Source organism: Bufo bufo, chromosome 10 (genome assembly GCF_905171765.1).
Source record: "Bufo bufo chromosome 10, aBufBuf1.1, whole genome shotgun sequence".
Lineage (NCBI taxonomy): Eukaryota > Metazoa > Chordata > Amphibia > Anura > Bufonidae > Bufo > Bufo bufo.
In genome coordinates, this window is record NC_053398.1 from 146,497,901 (window position 1) to 146,514,949 (window position 17,049).

The window sequence follows — 17,049 nt, forward strand, 5'->3', positions numbered from 1 at the left end:
CCTCCACCAATGAGAAGAGGCGGCGGTTCTCAGAAAGAGGCTTGAAATGCAAACTTACTTCCGGCCGTAGGGTCGACTATTTGGTTGCCTTGGAGACAGAAGCCCGTGGCAACCGGTGACAACCGTCATTACTATGGAGCTCGCTGTACGTTCAGAATGTTGTTATAGACCAATAATAATAGGGATTGGGGAGCCTTGAAATGAGGGCACTGCGCATGTGCGGGGGAACCACTCACTGGGGTCTTATTATCTTGTAATGTTATAATGTTACACGGTGCATTGTTCTCCCTTCACATGGATACATTTTTAGACCTCCCAGGTGTCCCTTTTTTGGACCCAAGATCCAGAAAGTCTTTGTCTGGTTCCTCTCTGTGTATGTGACCCCCACCCTGTAAATTATTTTATTATCTGATGCAATTTGGATTTAGAAATTTCTATATTCAGATAATTGTTTGGCTAAGAAAACGATTAAAGTGTATAAATATACAAGGAAAGTGGGGGGGGGGGGGGGGGGGAATCATTAGTCTGGCTGTGGCGGAGTCTCCAGTATTGGTACAAGAGCTTACACTCTAATGCACTCCTCAACATTGAAGTCACAGGATCAGTAGACATGTTAATGATATGCAAATGATAAAAAATGTAAACCAAATATTCAGAAGATCTGGATGTATTCAGTATGGAGCATGATGCCACGTGTAGAAAGCTCGGCAGCTATCACTGCTTGTCTGAGGAATCTTCTGACGCGCTGACTGCACATGGGCACGCAAATCATCAAGATCCGCTGCTCCCTGCACACTTGCCGACCAATGACGTCCAAGATCTGCTCCATGGGAGACAAGTCCGGGGACGCTGCAGGAAGGGTCGCCACCTTTCCCAACAAAAATGACTGGCCGAGTTAAGCCACGCCCCAAAGGTTGGGATCTCGCCGTCTTCCACCCACCCTGGGCCCAAGACCAGGATCCAGCTTCCAGTGGGTAGAACCGTGTTGTAATCCCAGGGGAGTATAATATAGCAATCCCCAGAGTAAATATAGCTGTTCCCCCACACATGAGACGAGGCTCTATGTTGAGGGTAAAACAGGAACCTCACTTTATTGAAGATCAACTCAGTATATAAGTATAGATATAGATATAGATCAAGAAGTCTAACAACATAACGCAATCAACCATGAACAACATACAAACAGACATCTCCCCCCCCCCCCCCCCCCATAATGAATAGGGAGAGAGGAGACACATGTGAAGGGATTATCTCCTGAGTGTATCACAGGGTGATCTACTCATCTAGGAGTCGGCCGCTCCTATAATCAGCTATCTTAATCCCATCACTAACACAATCAGTGGGAGTCTCAGTGCAGAGTTAACCCTTTTTGTGTTGCTGAATCCACACCCTGCACTTTTAGGGTACATGCACACGTTCAGGATTCATGTGCGGAGCATCCGCACTGAAATCCGCAGGTGTTTGCAGGCAAATCTGTGCGGTCAATCCGCATCAATTGGTGCGGTTTCGGTGCGGATTTTACTAAGTGAATGAAGAAAATCTGGTCAGGAAAAATAAAATAAATTGACATGCTGCGGATTTTAAAATCCGCACCACAGGTCAAAATCCGCGCGGAAAAAATCTGCATCGTGTGCACTGAGAATTTCAAATTCTCATAGAATAAAATGTACATGACATACAGTGCGGATTTTCCGCACGCAAATCCTGATCGTGTGCATTTAGCCTTAGTGGTCAATAGGAAATATGTGGCATATAAATTCCACACATAAATCAGGGTTCATAGTTCCTTGTAACCCCAAAAGGTCTGAGGGGGTCTCCATAGTTCTGGGTCCATAGTCCGTAGGAAGGAGGCTGGCCCTCAGTGGCGGTTCAGTCCGTCACAGCCCCCATTAGTTCCCCCCAGAATTAATACTGTCCACATTAGGGTCCTTTCACATTTGCGGCAGAGGATTCCAGCAGGCAGTTCCAGACGCAAACGGATGCATTTGTGAGACGGATGCGGATGCGGATCCGTATCACAAATGCATTGCAATACCGGATCCGTCTTTCTGGTTGTCATCCGGAAAAAAGGATCCGGTTTATTTTTGTTTCTCATTTTTAAAGGTCTGCGCATGCGAAATGAATTCCGGCAAGTGTTCAGGATTTTTGGCCGGAGAGAAAACTCCAGCATGCTGCGGTATTTTCTCCGGCCCAAAAAAACTTAAGAGGGACTGAACTGATGCGTCCTGAACGGATCACTCTCCATTCAGAATGCATTAGGATAAAACTGATCTGTTTTTTTCCGGTATAGAGCCCCCAGGACGGAACTCAATACCGGAAAACAATAACGCTAGTGTGAAAGTACCCTTTGTCCCCCCAGTAATAGTAATGCCCCCATTAGTGCCGCCCAGAATTAATAATGCCCCTCATTAGTGCCTCCTGCTGACTGGAAGCTGAGGAAACGACCTGCGCTCCAGTGTGATGACCTCTCACACGTCCTCTCCTCCAGTCAGCAGGGGGCGTTCACAGCTGCGCGAGCAAATGAAGGAGGGGAGTGCTTTTTAAAAAAAAATGAACACTGTGTCACGGTCCCTCAGGTGACTAATATCAGGAAATCAAGGAGATTGGCTGAGCGTGGAGGAATCTAACAGCCTCCTTGATTTCTCTTGATTCAGTGTTGATAGGGTTAATGACCACTTCCCTTTTCTCAGCTGTTGCTCAGTGGTCATCACTTCTACCCTTTATAGTCTCACCCCACCCTTCTGACTATGCGGTTGATGGCTTCATTTGGGTTTGGCTGAGCTGGTGTGAGGATGTCTCTGGTGTTCCTGTTCTTCCATCTGTACAGAAGTTAAGTGTCGTGTTTGTTTGTATTTGTTATATTCCCTGTTGTTGTATCTGGGCCTGAGACAGAGACTTCCATTCGTCCATCTGGGGAGGAATGGGTTGTCTCTGGTCCTATACTTATTCCAGGGCCTTATAGGGAATTCAGGGCCTAGGTATACTGCTTATGAATATTCCTACCTTCAGGGTCTGTTCATATTGATAGGTGGTCAGGGCCCGGATTAGGGTTGTCTAGGAGGTGACCTGTTTCTTCCCTAGTTTCCAGGCCCAGTTACTTTCCCTCTTCTCTCCTGTGTTCAGTGCGGAGTCCCGTCCCCCCCACTGATTGTGACACACTGGGGGGGGGGGGGGGGAGGTAAAGGCTGCACTAATGAGCGCTCCACAATGGTAGTAAAATACCGGCAATTAACATTGCCTGTAGATAAAAATTACTGCCACCGGCAGTGCCATTAAAATACCGGCCGGGTGGCAGCCCTAGCTGCAGGCCATGGTGACACGTTTAGGACAAGCAGGCAGCTCACAGTAGCACGGACAAAAGTGACTAAAGCGTTGTAATGCTGAGACTAGAGGGGTCCGGCCACCGTACATTATGTCCCCCCACTGCATAATACTGGGGTTGGACCGGTGTGACGTTTCCTTCTGAAGGCCTCTTCATGGTGTTGCCCACGTGGTCTCCAGACTAATCTCAGAGACAAAAGCTGGACTCATTGGTGAAGAGGACAGACCTCCATTCTAGCCCCCATTGCCATCTTGCTGTGCCCCATGATAGCCTTTGAGAGAGGTGGGGTGAGGTCAGTGGAAACCTGTAGCTGGACATCTGGTGTCGTGCAGACGTCTTCTGATGGTTTGTGTGGACGCTGTTTGCCGCCCTAGGCTTGGGATGTGACAATTTCACTTGCAGTACAGAATAGATCACTCAGCGCCATTCTTCTCATCAGACGATCCGTCCGGGCAGAGGTTCTCCTCTCCACACCTCTTGATGTCCTTCCAGTTCATTGTGGTTCTCCCAACCACCGGGACACACAACTTTGACCAGTGCAGACATCTCGTCCTAGGCACATAGTGATCTGCCGGAGTGATAAACCAAGGCCTCTCAGCTCAAGGATTCTGCCCTCTCAGGTTGTGAGAAGTGATAACTGGGACGTCGAGGAACAGGAGGCATCACACAATCATCCTACACAACCTGATCCAGTATCTGAGGTTTCATGTGGCTAAAAAACTTTGCTTTCCATCTGGGTTTTCTGCCCCTCCCCCGTGCCACAGATTGGAGCTAGGTGCTGAAAAGTTAATCATCTGCAGATCTTAGCGACGCCTGCTACTTTCCCAGTTTGTATAAACTTATGGCTTGTCCATCCTGGGGTGTAATTTCAGTGTTGAGGAGGGTATATAAGGGGGCGTTACAGGAGGTCTTCTGATTCCAGCGCCTGTGACCATACGGGAAGGACGGATGAAGACACTGGGGCACATTTACTATAGTGTCTGCGCCTGTTCTCAGGAGCAAAAAGTCTGTTTCCGACGGTCTTTTCCTTTGAAGTCTCATTCACCAACTGACTTTGTACCTGTTTAGGAGGCATTTGCGCCTTGTTCGTCTAATTCTTTTTTCCGGTCTAATTTAAGTGTTGTCTTTATTTTGCTCCTTATTTCCCATGTATTTATGCCTCAATCAGGAACAGAAATAGTCTTATTTCTACTTCACTCCTGCTACTTTCATGCCCAAACCAATGAGACAAGTCTTAGTGAATATGAACCCGTCTTACAGGAAACAACCACTAGAGGTCAGACTTAAACCAAATATGATTAAGCTGATTTATTAAGGGATCATCATTAGGGATGAGCGAACCTCTGTTTTCAAGTTCTGCATACAAGGGTCGAGTTATCTAATAAATCTGTCACGGATTCCGCTACCACGGACCCTAAGTTATTCTTAGATAATCTGAACCCAAACCTTGTACACCAAACTTGAAACACAAGTTTGCTCAACACTAATCATAAATTTGAGGTAATTTAAAGTCAGGTGTTTCAGATACTCCAGACTTTTTTCACTCCTACAAAAAGCGAGCTTAATAAATGTGCCCCAATGAAAGCAGCCGCCACAGCGGGGGTCTCGGCTCTGTAAGGGGCGTCCATGCTCTTGGATCACGTGCTCAGTATGGCGCTTCCTGCGGATAATGATCTGTATACTGGCAGCTGCTGATCACATCCCGGGGTGTCCACCTCTCTCAGTGTAATAACTAGTGATAATCATGAGGATGATGAGGGTATTTTCATCACTTTTGGGGCTTTTGCTATTTTCTATGTTTCCATCTTGCAGGGATTATATGAGTTGTGCACCACCAGGGGGCAGCAGCGAGATGTCAGCACCTGAGTGGTAACAGCAGATTTGTGGCTGGGACCTGTGAGGAGCACACTGCCCCCTGACCGTGTGGTGGTTGTGTGACACTGCCCCCTGACCGTGTGGTGGTTGTGTGACACTGCCCCCTGACCGTGTGGTGGTTGTGTGACACTGCCCCCTGACCGTGTGGTGGTTGTGTGACACTGCCCCCTGACCGTGTGGTGGTTGTTTGGCTCTGCTGCCCCCTGACCGTGTGGTGGTTGTTTGGCTCTGCTGCCCCCTGACCGTGTGGTAGTTGTTTGGCTCTGCTGCCCCCTGACCGTGTGGTGGTTGTTTGGCTCTGCTGCCCCCTGACCGTGTGGTGGTTGTTTGGCTCTGCTGCCCCCTGACCGTGTGGTGGTTGTTTGGCTCTGCTGCCCCCTGACCGTGTGGTGGTTGTTTGGCTCTGCTGCCCCCTGACCGTGTGGTGGTTGTTTGGCTCTGCTGCCCCCTGACCGTGTGGTGGTTGTTTGGCTCCGCTGCCCCCTGACCGTTTGGTGGTTGTTTGGCTCTGCTGCCCCCTGACCGTGTGGTGGTGGCTCCGCTGCCCCCTGACCTTGTGGTGATTGTTTGGCTCCGCTGCCCCCTGACCGTTTGGTGGTTGTTTGGCTCTGCTGCCCCCTGACCGTGTGGTGGTGGCTCCGCTGCCCCCTGACCGTGTAGTGGTGGCTCCGCTGCCCCCTGACCTTGTGGTGGTTGTTTGGCTCTGCTGCCCCCTGACCGTGTGGTGGTGGCTCCGCTGCCCGCTGACCTTGTGGTGGTCGTTTGGCTCCACTGCCCCCTGACCGTGTGGTGGTTGTTTGGCTCTGCTGCCCCCTGACCGTGTGGTGGTGGTGGCTCCACTGCCCCCTGACCGTGTGGTGGTGGCTCCGCTGCCCCCTGACCGTGTGGTGGTCGTTTGGCTCTGCTGCCCCCAGACCGTGTGGTGGTGGTGGCTCCACTGCCCCCTGACCGTGTGGTGGGGGCTCCACTGCCCGCTCTCGGCTCTGCCCGGACGTCTCACGCCCTCCTGTGACCTCCAGCCCTCCCCATATTAAAGTTTCATCATGTTTCCTGTAATAACGCCTGGTCCTGTGGTCACCTGTCCTGATCCGTCTTCATCACTATATTTAGCTATGAGTCCTCCTCTCCTCCTGCCCGATCCATCTGCTCGGAGGTTCAGGACGAGTGTTTTTTTCTGAATGTGAGGCATTCAGGGACCCCCGACTTTATGACTGACCCCACCCACGTCTGTTTTCTTGCAGAGTGACGGTGGAGAAGAGGGACGAGATGAGGAGAGGCCGGGCGATGGTCGTACGTCTGCAGCGACTGTGAGTGATGTCATAAATATTGGAACCATAGCCAAGGGCAGAATCCAGGGGCCCGACAACTGACACCCAGGTCATGTGTAGGTCTTGACCTTGTAGAATTAGATTTGTCAATCAGGAATCTGGGAATGTTGGGTGACAACACCAGCAGAAGCGTAATAGGGGCTGTGTCAGTTGTCAGCCAGCTTTCCCAGACTCCAGAATGACAAATCTGCCCGAGCTGTACAATCTTACAGCCCTGGGTGTCCGGTCACCACCCAGCTTTCCCAGGAACAGATCTAAGAAACAAATCCTGCATTGTGGTAGATGGATACTCTCTTTGCGCAGTCTTCTGCTCTAAGGTGGCAAGTGATAGATCAGTGACATAGAACTGCTGTCCCAATGTATCCGATGTGATGCAACTGCAGCCCGTCTTCCCTCCTTCCTGCTTCTGATAGGTTTTTCCCTGTCAGCTCGATCTTACTAGAAAGACGCATGGGGGAGCAGTGTGAAGCTGCATCTCATAGGAATACACTGGTGATTATGCACACAGCACATGTAGTACACACACGCAGTGTGAGTCAGGGGTGAGAAGTGTGAAGCTGTATCTCATAGGATACACTGGAGGTTATGCAGACAGTACACACACATAGTACATACAGGCATTGTAAGTCAGGGGAGAGCAGTGTGAAGCTGCATCTCACGGGATACAGTGGAGATCCTGCACACTGCATACAATGAGAGTACATACAGGCAGTGTGAGTCCAGGGAGAGCAGTGTGAAGCTGCGTCTCCTAGGATACACTGGGGATAGACATACAGCTTATACCCACTGGCGGGCATGTATGTAATCGCTACACGGTAGCCCTTACCCACTGTAGGGCATAACTGTTTAGGAGAATATTATTAATTTTTTCCTTCCCTTTTGGTCCATTGACCCCACGGGAGGTTTGTGGGTTATTTTTCCTTCCCCTCTCATTTTATTTATGCATACTTTTAACTCACTAATTTTGCCAGCTTTATACCATTTATATTTCATTTGTATATTTCATCTATTTTTGAAGGATACCCTATTTTGTCCGTTTTCCCTGACGAGTTATCTAACGAAACGTGGCACGTCGGGAACCATTCTATAAGGTCTAATAGGGATTTTGCCCGGGTATAGGGTTAGGTATCCGGACGGAGTCGCCCCTTTCAGGGCGAGTACTCTGTATAGATAGGCAGGGAATTCCTAGTTCCCTCCTTTTAATTAGGGTCTTCTAGGGTTAGTTGTTCCTGTTGTCCTATCTATGAGCCACCCGTTGATATGCTTGCATTACATCCACTGAAGCATGCTTAGGCACTGCAAGAGCTTCGAGAAACTCTCCAATAGTCATTGAAATATGTGTCCTCTGGCAGGCGCAGCGCTGTGAAGTGCCTTTTGCGCTGTGGCATTAGAAGAATTCTGATATCTCTGACTTTTAGTCTAACCAGACTGTCTGTTACTCTGTAATTCCTCTAGCGCTGTTCTATGGAAACAGTAGGTTTAACCCCTTAAGGACTCAGCCCTATTTCACCTTAAGGACTTGGCCATTTTTTGCAAATCTGACCAGTGTCACTTTAAGTGCTGATAACTTTAAAACGCTTTGACTTATCCAGGCCGTTCTGAGATTGTTTTTTCGTCACATATTGTACTTCATGACACTGCTAAAATTGGGTCAAAAAAGTAAATTTTTTTGCATAAAAAAATACCATATTTACCAAAAATTTTGAAAAATTTGCAAATTTCAAAGTTTCAGTTTCTCTACTTCTGTAATACATAGTAATACCCCCAAAAATTTTGATGACTTTACATTCCCCATATGTCTACTTCATGTTTGTAGCATTTTGGGATTGATATTTTATTTTTTGGGGATGTTATAAGGCTTAGAAGTTTAGAAGCAAATCTTGAAATTTTTCAGAAATTTACAAAAACCAAATTTTTAGGGACCACAACAGGTCTGAAGTCACTTTGCGAGGCTTACATAATAGAAACCACCCAAAAATGACCCCATCTAAGAAACTACACCCCTCAAGGTATTCAAAACTGATTTTACAAGCTTCGTTAACCCTTTAGGTATTGCACAAGAGTTATTGGCAAATGGGGATGAAATTTGAGAATTTCATTTTTTTGCCTAATTTTCCATTTTAACCCATTTTTTCCACTAACAACGCAAGGGTTAACAGCTAAACAAGACTGTATCTTTATTGCCCTGACTCTGCCGTTTACAGAAACACCCCATATGTGGCCGTAAACTACTGTACGGGCACACAGCGGGGCGTAGAGTGAAAGGTGCGCCGTTTGGTTTTTGGAGGGCTGATTTTGCTGGACTGTTTTTTTGACACCATGTCCCATTTGAAGCCCCCCTGATGCACCCCTAGAGTAGAAACTCCATAAAAGTGACCCCATCTAAGAAACTACACCCCTCAAGGTATTCAAAACTGATTTTACAAACTTTGTTAACCCTTTAGGTGTTGCACAAGAGTTATTGGCAAATGGGGATGAAATTTGAGAATTTCATTTTTTTGCCTAATTTTCCATTTTAACCCATTTTTTCCACTAACAAAGCAAGGGTTAACAGCCAAACAAGACTGTATCTTTATTGCCCTGACTCTGCCGTTTACAGAAACACCCCATATGTGGCCGTAAACTACTGTACGGCCACACAGCGGGGCGTAGAGTGAAAGGTGCGCCGTATGGTTTTTGGAAGCCAGATTTTGCTGGACTGTTTTTTTGACACCATGTCCCATTTGAAGCCCCCCTGATGCACCCCTAGAGTAGAAACTCCAAAAAAGTGACCCCATCTAAGAAACTACACCCCTCAAGGTATTCAAAACTGATTTTACAAACTTTGTTAACCCTTTAGGTGTTGCACAAGATTTAATGGAAAATAGAGATACAATTTCAAAATTTCACTTTTTTGGCAGATTTTCCATTTTAATATTTTTTTTCCAGTAACAAAGCAAGGGTGAACAGCCAAACAAAACTCATTATTTATGGCCCTGGTTCTGTAGTTTACAGAAACACCTAATATGTGTTTGTAAACCGCTGTACGGGCACACGGCAGGGCGCAGAAGGAAAGTAATGCCATACGGTTTTTGGAAGGCAGGTTTTGCTGGACTGTTTTTTTTGACACCATGTCCCATTTGAAGCCCCCCTGATGCACCCCTAGAGTAGAAACTCCAAAAAAGTGACCCCATTTTAGAAAGTACGGAATAATGTGGCAGCTTTGTTGGTACTAGTTTAGGGTACATATGATTTTTGGTTGCTCTATATTACACTTTTTGTGCGGCAAGGTAACAAGAAATAGCTTTTTTGGCACGTTTTTTTTTTTTTTTGTTATTTACAACATTCATCTGACAGGTTAGATCATGTGGTAATTTTATAGAGCAGGTTGCCACGGACGCGGCGATACCTAATATGTATACCTTTTTTTTTATTTATGTAAGTTTTATACAATAACTTCATTTTTAAAACCAAAAAAAGTTTTAGTGTCTCCATAGTCTAAGAGCCATAGTTTTTTCAGTTTTTGGGTGATTATCTTGAGTAGGGTCTCATTTTTTGCGGGATGAGATGACGGTTTAATTGGCACTATTTTGGGGTGCATATGACTTTTTGATCGCTTGTTATTACACTTTTTGTGACGTAAGATGACAAAAAATGGCTTTTTTTACACCGTTTTTATTTTTTATTTTTTACGGTGGTCACCTGAGGGGTTAGATCATGTGATATTCTTATAGAGCCGGTCGATACGGACGCGGCGATACCTAATATGTATACTTTATTTTTATTTATGTAAGTTTTACACAATGATTTCATTTTTGAAACAAAAAAAATCATGTTTTAGTGTTTCTTTAGTCTGAGAGCCATAGTTTTTTCAGTTTTTGGGCGATTATCTTGGGTAGGGTATGATTTTTGCGGGATGAGATGACGGTTTGATTGGTACTATTTTGGCGTACATGTGACTTTTTTGATCACTTTTATTACCTTTTTTGGGAAGTAAGGTGGGCAAAATTTCAATTTTCTCATAGTTTTTTTTTTTTTTTAATGGTGTTCACCGTGTGGGGAAAGTAACATGACCGTTTTATAGATCAGGTCGTTACGGACGCGGCGATACCTAATATGTGTAGTGTAGTTTTATTTTTTTAATTTTTATTCAGTGATGAATTTTTTTTTTTTCTTAACTTTTTTCACTTTTTTTAACTTTTTTTTTGACCCAGACCCACTTGGTTCTGGAAGATCCAGTGGGTCTGATGTCTGTATAATACAGTAGAGTACAATATATATTGTTCTGTACTGTATTTTACTTACACTGAACAGATCTATGCTTTCAGCATAGATCTGTTCAGCACCTTGGACAGCAGGACGCCTGAGCAGGCGTCCTGTTGCCATGGGAACCTTCCCCGTCTGCTCAGAACTTCGCAGACGGGGAAGGGTAAGCACAGGGCTGAGGGGGGCTGTCTGGGGGCTCTCTCCATCGGGGGGCTGCAAAGGCACAGCAGCCCCCCGATGGAGAGGGAGGGAGCTCCCTGACCGACGACAGTTAACTTTTTTCATACAGCGGTCCGTACGGACCGCGGTATGGAAAGGGTTAAACGGCTGACATCTGCACAGATGTCAGCCGTTTATACCAGGGTGCCAGCAATGTGCTGGCACCCTGGTATCCCCATTAGAAGCCAACGATCATTCATGGGGAGGCGGGCGGGGGATCGCGATCCCGCCTGCCGCACCGCCCGCCTCCCGCACCGCCCCCACCGCATGCGACACCCCCCCCCGCACCACCCGCCGGCATAAAATCGTGCAGGGGTGCAGGGGGGGGGGGGTGAAAAATATTGATTATAGGCACTCAAAAGTTTCTGATCCCCGCGGTCAGGGACCGCGGGCATCAGAAACTGCAAAAAGCGCAGCAAACCGCAGGTCTGAATTGACCTGCGGTTTGCTGCGATCGCCGACACGGGGGGGTCACATGACCCCCCCTGGCGTTGTCACAGGATGCCGGCTGAAGGATTTCAGCCGAAATCCCGTTCCGTTTAACCCCTCGGGCGCCGGAATACTGATTTCAAGTTAGGACGTACCGGTACGCCCTGAGTCCTTAAGGACTCGGGAAATAGGGCGTACCGATACGCCCTGCGTCCTTAAGGGGTTAAAGAGCACAACAAATGCTTGAAATAACTTCTTTATTAACTTCAACTTTTCTTCATATATAACACTGCCGCCTCCGCAGCAGATAGTCCATGTACATAACACGTGTTGAAAAGATATCACAAGATGGCGGTATGCATAAGATGGTGGTTCAACTGTTCAATCTTGTCATTCAACATAAAATGGTGGATATATTTCTCTCTTCAGTATCTGTACTCTCACTTTAAGTTATTTGAGCACTTTATGAGGTATATCTGAGGTCTAACTAATAGTTCTACTTGCTGAATTTGGTCGCAATTTGCAGTATGCAGTTAGCAGTAACTATTTGCAGATTGGTTGAGTATGATCTGGTATGGTTGTATGCAATTTGGATTGCAATATGGAATTTGAATTTGGAATGTGAACTTTGTGGTTTGCAATTGGTGGAACTGTAAGTAAACACACATATAACTGGTTCAGTTTACAGTTCTAATCACTATATTAACAGTAGGGACATTATATAACTGTTTTAAATACCTATTTTGGCCTCTCTGCTTCCATAAAACACAGCTCTTAGTGGAGTGAATGTCTGTTCAGCTCCTGTCTCTGGTGTAATGATTCTAGGGGAATTTCCCACACAGGCTGTGTGTGAGGCTGGCTGTGATTGGTCAAAACTCTTGCTGTGTGTGAGGCTGGCTATGATTGGTCAAGACTCCTGCCGAGCAACAACAGTTTAACTCTATGCTTCCTGTTTCTGCTCTCATTGAGCTTACCTTACATTATATAATGAATCTTAAAGGCATACTGTCTTTTCTGCTTCTGTGAACACAATATATATAACAGTTATATGACATCCAAACATGAAGTCACTGTAAATAACTCTGCTTTTGTCTTTAACACACAAACATAGGAACTGTATTAAGGTTATTGGCAGGTTTAGCTGTATACACATATAAGTAGGGTTGTTTTGATACCAAAATTTTGATTTGGTTTCGATACCATAAAAAAGTATTGCGATACTCGATACCATTTGATACCACGCCAAAAAAAGCTGCGTGCATTTTATGGAACGTCCGGCTGATAATCGAACAGTCCTATCCTATTTCTTGGGGGGACAAGGTGACTAAAAAAAATGTCGAATCGCGCGGTTTTTCTTTTTTCTTTTATGGCGTTCACTGCATAGGAGATTTGTTAAATATTTTATTTATATATTATTTTATAATAGTTTGGACTTTTCGGATGAGGCGATATATTTTATTTATTGTTTATATATTTTATATGTAAAATTGGGACAGGGGGTGATTTATACAAAATATAATAATATTTTGGTGTGTTTTTTTAAACTTTTTTTTTTTACTTTTTATTTAATAACTATTTACCCCCTTAGGGGCTAGAACCTGCGATCTTTTAATCCCTTGTCCTAGTCACCCTGATAGAGCTCTATTATGGTGAATAGGACTTCACACTCTCCCTGCTGCCCTGTGCATAGTGCACACACCAGCAGCAGGTAGCCGACTATGGCAGCCAGGGCTTCAGTAGCGTCCTGGCTGCCATGGTAACCGATCGGAGCCCCAGGATTACACTGCTGGGGCTCCAATCAGAAGCTGCCACTGCCGCCAATGAGAGGAGGTGAGGGGACTCTGTGGCCACTGCCACCAATTATTTCAATACTGGGGGGAGGGCGCACTGCGCCACCAATGAGTTTAATACTGGGGGGGGGGGGGGTGCACTGCGCCAACAAAGAAAGTTAACGTTTAATACACTGAAAAAGTTTGAAAAAAACCGTAGCACTCCAGTCTTCAATCCAATCATGTATTTATTAACACCGAACAGGAGCAACGTTTCGACCCAAAAGTATTTTTCAAGCTACAAGTTGATAATACAACAATATATATATATACACCCCTCTGACTAGTGATTGGTTGGGAAATTATCCCAAGAGAAGGTCAACCCCTCCCCTTTCACAATACGACCATTACATTAAACTCCAGTGACACAATTACAGAATATACTTTTCACATAAAACCAAATCTCTGCATAAACACTTACATCAGAGCTGAGCACAGATTTGGTTTTATGTGAAAAGTCTATTCTGTAATTGTGTCACTGGAGTTTAATGTAATGGTCGTATTGTGAAAGGGGAGGGGTTGACCTTCTCTTGGGATAATTTCCCAACCAATCACTAGTCAGAGGGGTGTATATATATATATTGTTGTATTATCAACTTGTAGCTTGAAAAATACTTTTGGGTAGAAACGTTGCTCCTGTTCGGTGTTAATAAATACACAATTGAATTGAAGACTGCAGTGCTACGTTTTTTTTCAAACTTTTTCCGGTTGTTGAGGGGTCCCTTGGGCCGGGGCCTGACACCGCAAGCACCGCCGCCAAATGATGGACTAATATATGTCAGTAAGTGGTGCTGTCCTTTTTCTATGCTTTTTGTTGTAACGTTTAAAACAAATACAGCCGGCGGCAGAAACACATTACCGGCACCCGACCTCTGATAGGGAGCTGCGATCAGCGGCAGTTAACCCCTCAGGTGCGGCAACTGAGGGGTTAATTGCCGCGGATCACAGCGCCCTGTCAGAGGTTGGGTGCTGGCAATGTGTTTCTGCTGCCTGTATTTGTAATGTAAGAAGCGTTAGTTATCATTGGTGGTGCAGTGCGCCCTGCCCTCCTCCTCGTCCCCATTGGTGGCAGCGGCACAGGGGGAGGGGGAGACTGCGTCCTTCTCCCCGTGCTGCTGAGGGAACATGGCCGCGCTGACAGTAGCGCAATCCATGGTCTCTGATACTGGGCTCTGCAGTAGCACAGCCTAGTATCGATAAAAGGCAAATCCTGGTATCGCATCGATACCGGGCTAAAAGTATCGATTGGGTATCGAAAATTCGATACCCGAAACAACCCTACATATAAGCTATAATAGCAACCTAGGACAGGTCTCTGCTGGCCAGCTACATGTCCGATTTGAATCTATTAAAGCACATCAAGGCATTTCAAGATTGGTGAGATTATTAAATTTTTCTCTACTGTGTTTAATGGGCCTTGTAATGCCTCATGGTCTTGCTACAATTTAGGGGGCTGTATAGTATGCTAACTGAATAGAATTTTGTGTTTGTATGTCTATCTAGTGCAGTGCATTTATTTTATCTCATTACAAGTAAAAGTTACGTTTTATCTCCCTTTGCCCCCAAGGGGGTTTATGTTGGTATACAATGAGAGTACATACAGGCAGTGTGAGCCCAGGGAGAGCCTAGGATACACTGGAGGTTATGCACACAGTACACACACATAGTACATACAGGCAGTGTGAGTCTGGGGATACACTGGGGATTATGCACACAGTACACACACATAGTACATACAGGCAGTGTGAGTCTGGGGATACACTGGAGGTTATGCACACAGTACACACACATAGTACATACAGGCAGTGTGAGTCTGGGGATACACTGGAGGTTATGCACACAGTACATACAGACAGTGTGAGTCCAGGGAGAGCAGTGTGAAGCTGCGTCTCCTAGGATACACTGGGAATTATGCACACAGTACACACACATAGTACATACAGGCAGTGTGAGTCTGGGGATACACTGGAGGTTATGCACACAGTACACACACACATAGTACATACAGGCAGTGTGAGTCTGGGGATACACTGGAGGTTATGCACACAGTACACACACACATAGTACATACAGGCAGTGTGAGTCTGGGGATACACTGGAGGTTATGCACACAGTACACACACACAGTACATACAGGCAGTGTGAGTCTGGTGATACACTGGAGATTATGCACACAGTACACACACATAGTACATACAGGCAGTGTGAGTCTGGGGATACACTGGAGGTTATACACACAGTAAGCACACATAGTACATACAGGCAGTGTGAGTCTGGGGATACACTGGAGGTTATGTACACAGTACACACAGGCAGTGTGAGTCTGGGGATACACTGGAGGTTATGCACACAGTAAGCACACATAGTACATACAGGCAGTGTGAGTCTGGGGATACACTGGAGGTTATGCACACAGTACACACACATAGTACATACAGGCAGTGTGAGTCAGGGGAGGTTTATAACGCTGCAGCTAATCATTGTATGGACTCGCCTATTACATCACTGGACTCCCGGTCTCCTAGATAAGGCAGGTCTGGCATCTTCAGCTGCTGTTTATGAATGGAGGGACATCATAAAGGAACAAAGAGGGTCGAGGTCGAGCTTGAGGGGAGGGATGGTGTCTGAGAGCTGCCAGGAGGGATTTAGATCTAGCTGTAGTTTACAGGAAGTCAGACACACAGGGGGACTGACAACTCGCCTACACAGGAGAGCAATCTCTGGACTGGTAGTCAGGCTGGTGATCACATGACACAGCAGCCTTTAATGAAAGAGTTCAAAATGTACGGATGTAGCTGAGCTGGGATGGAATATTGCTGGGGAGTTACCATTATATGTGCAAACAAAAGCTTTGCCGGAGTGCTTCACAGCGAAGCATGCTCATTACAGATACTGAACCAGCAGGGGGCAGCAGTGGAATGTGACGGTCAACAGGAAACTAGCGGCATTGAGGCTGCAGATAGATTTATCGTGTAAGGGTACTTTCACACTTGCGGCAGATCCGGCAATCCGGACGCAAACGGATGCATTTGTCAGACAGATCCGGATGCGGATCCGTCTGACAAATGCATTGCAATACCGGATCCGTCTTTCCGGTTGTCATCCGGAAAAATGGATCCGGTATTTATCTTTTTCACATTTTTAAAGGTCTGTCCATCCCGTCCGCCATATTGTGCATTACACATCTCTGCTGCCTGTACCCAATTAAATCAACCATTAAATGCAATCACGCCCACGGACGGCTCCGGCTGCTGCGGGGCGACTCTGGCAGTATGATCCTCAGCAGCCTGACATCCAGAATGCCCATCACCCACACGTTGCCCGTAGACTGGGCGGCCATCCCCTCAGACTGGACAGTAATAATTCATCATACCCAGCAGCGAGCCAGTTGTCTGCGGGAAATACATTCCGCGTGGGAGCGTCACTTCCCACCCTGGACTCTGCTCTTGTCACCAGACCTGACAGCGTGAAGTGATTTATAATGCTCTGTGTCCCCGTGATCTGTCAGTGCAATACCTGTCGGGCAGGGACACACAGCATTATAAATTATTATAATGCTGTGGGGTCTCGCTATGACAGCAGAGTCCAGGGCGGGAAAGGATGCTCCCACGCGGAGTGTGCTTCCTGCAGGAAACTGGCCTTAAAGGGGTATTCCGGTTAGATTAAGGCCTCTTTCACACTGGCGTGTTCGCCCCGTTGCCGTATTGCGGATCCGCAATACACGGGTGCCGTCCCGTACTTCTGTTCCGCAAAAAGATAGAACATGTCCTATCTTTTTGCGGAACGGCCGTATCGCGGACCC

General features: G+C 46.4%; 1 protein-coding gene across 1 annotated transcript in view; it reads left to right on the forward strand.

The window, feature by feature from the left end:
- The first annotated feature begins 6,246 nt into the window (after positions 1-6,246).
- The window catches only part of LOC120981083 (solute carrier family 66 member 2-like), a 39,977-nt gene continuing 29,174 nt past the window's right edge, over positions 6,247-17,049 (forward strand). Inside the window, exon 1 of the mRNA XM_040410565.1 lies at positions 6,247-6,504. The gene's annotated coding sequence lies outside the window, so the exon portion shown is untranslated. The remainder of the gene's footprint in view (positions 6,505-17,049) is intronic.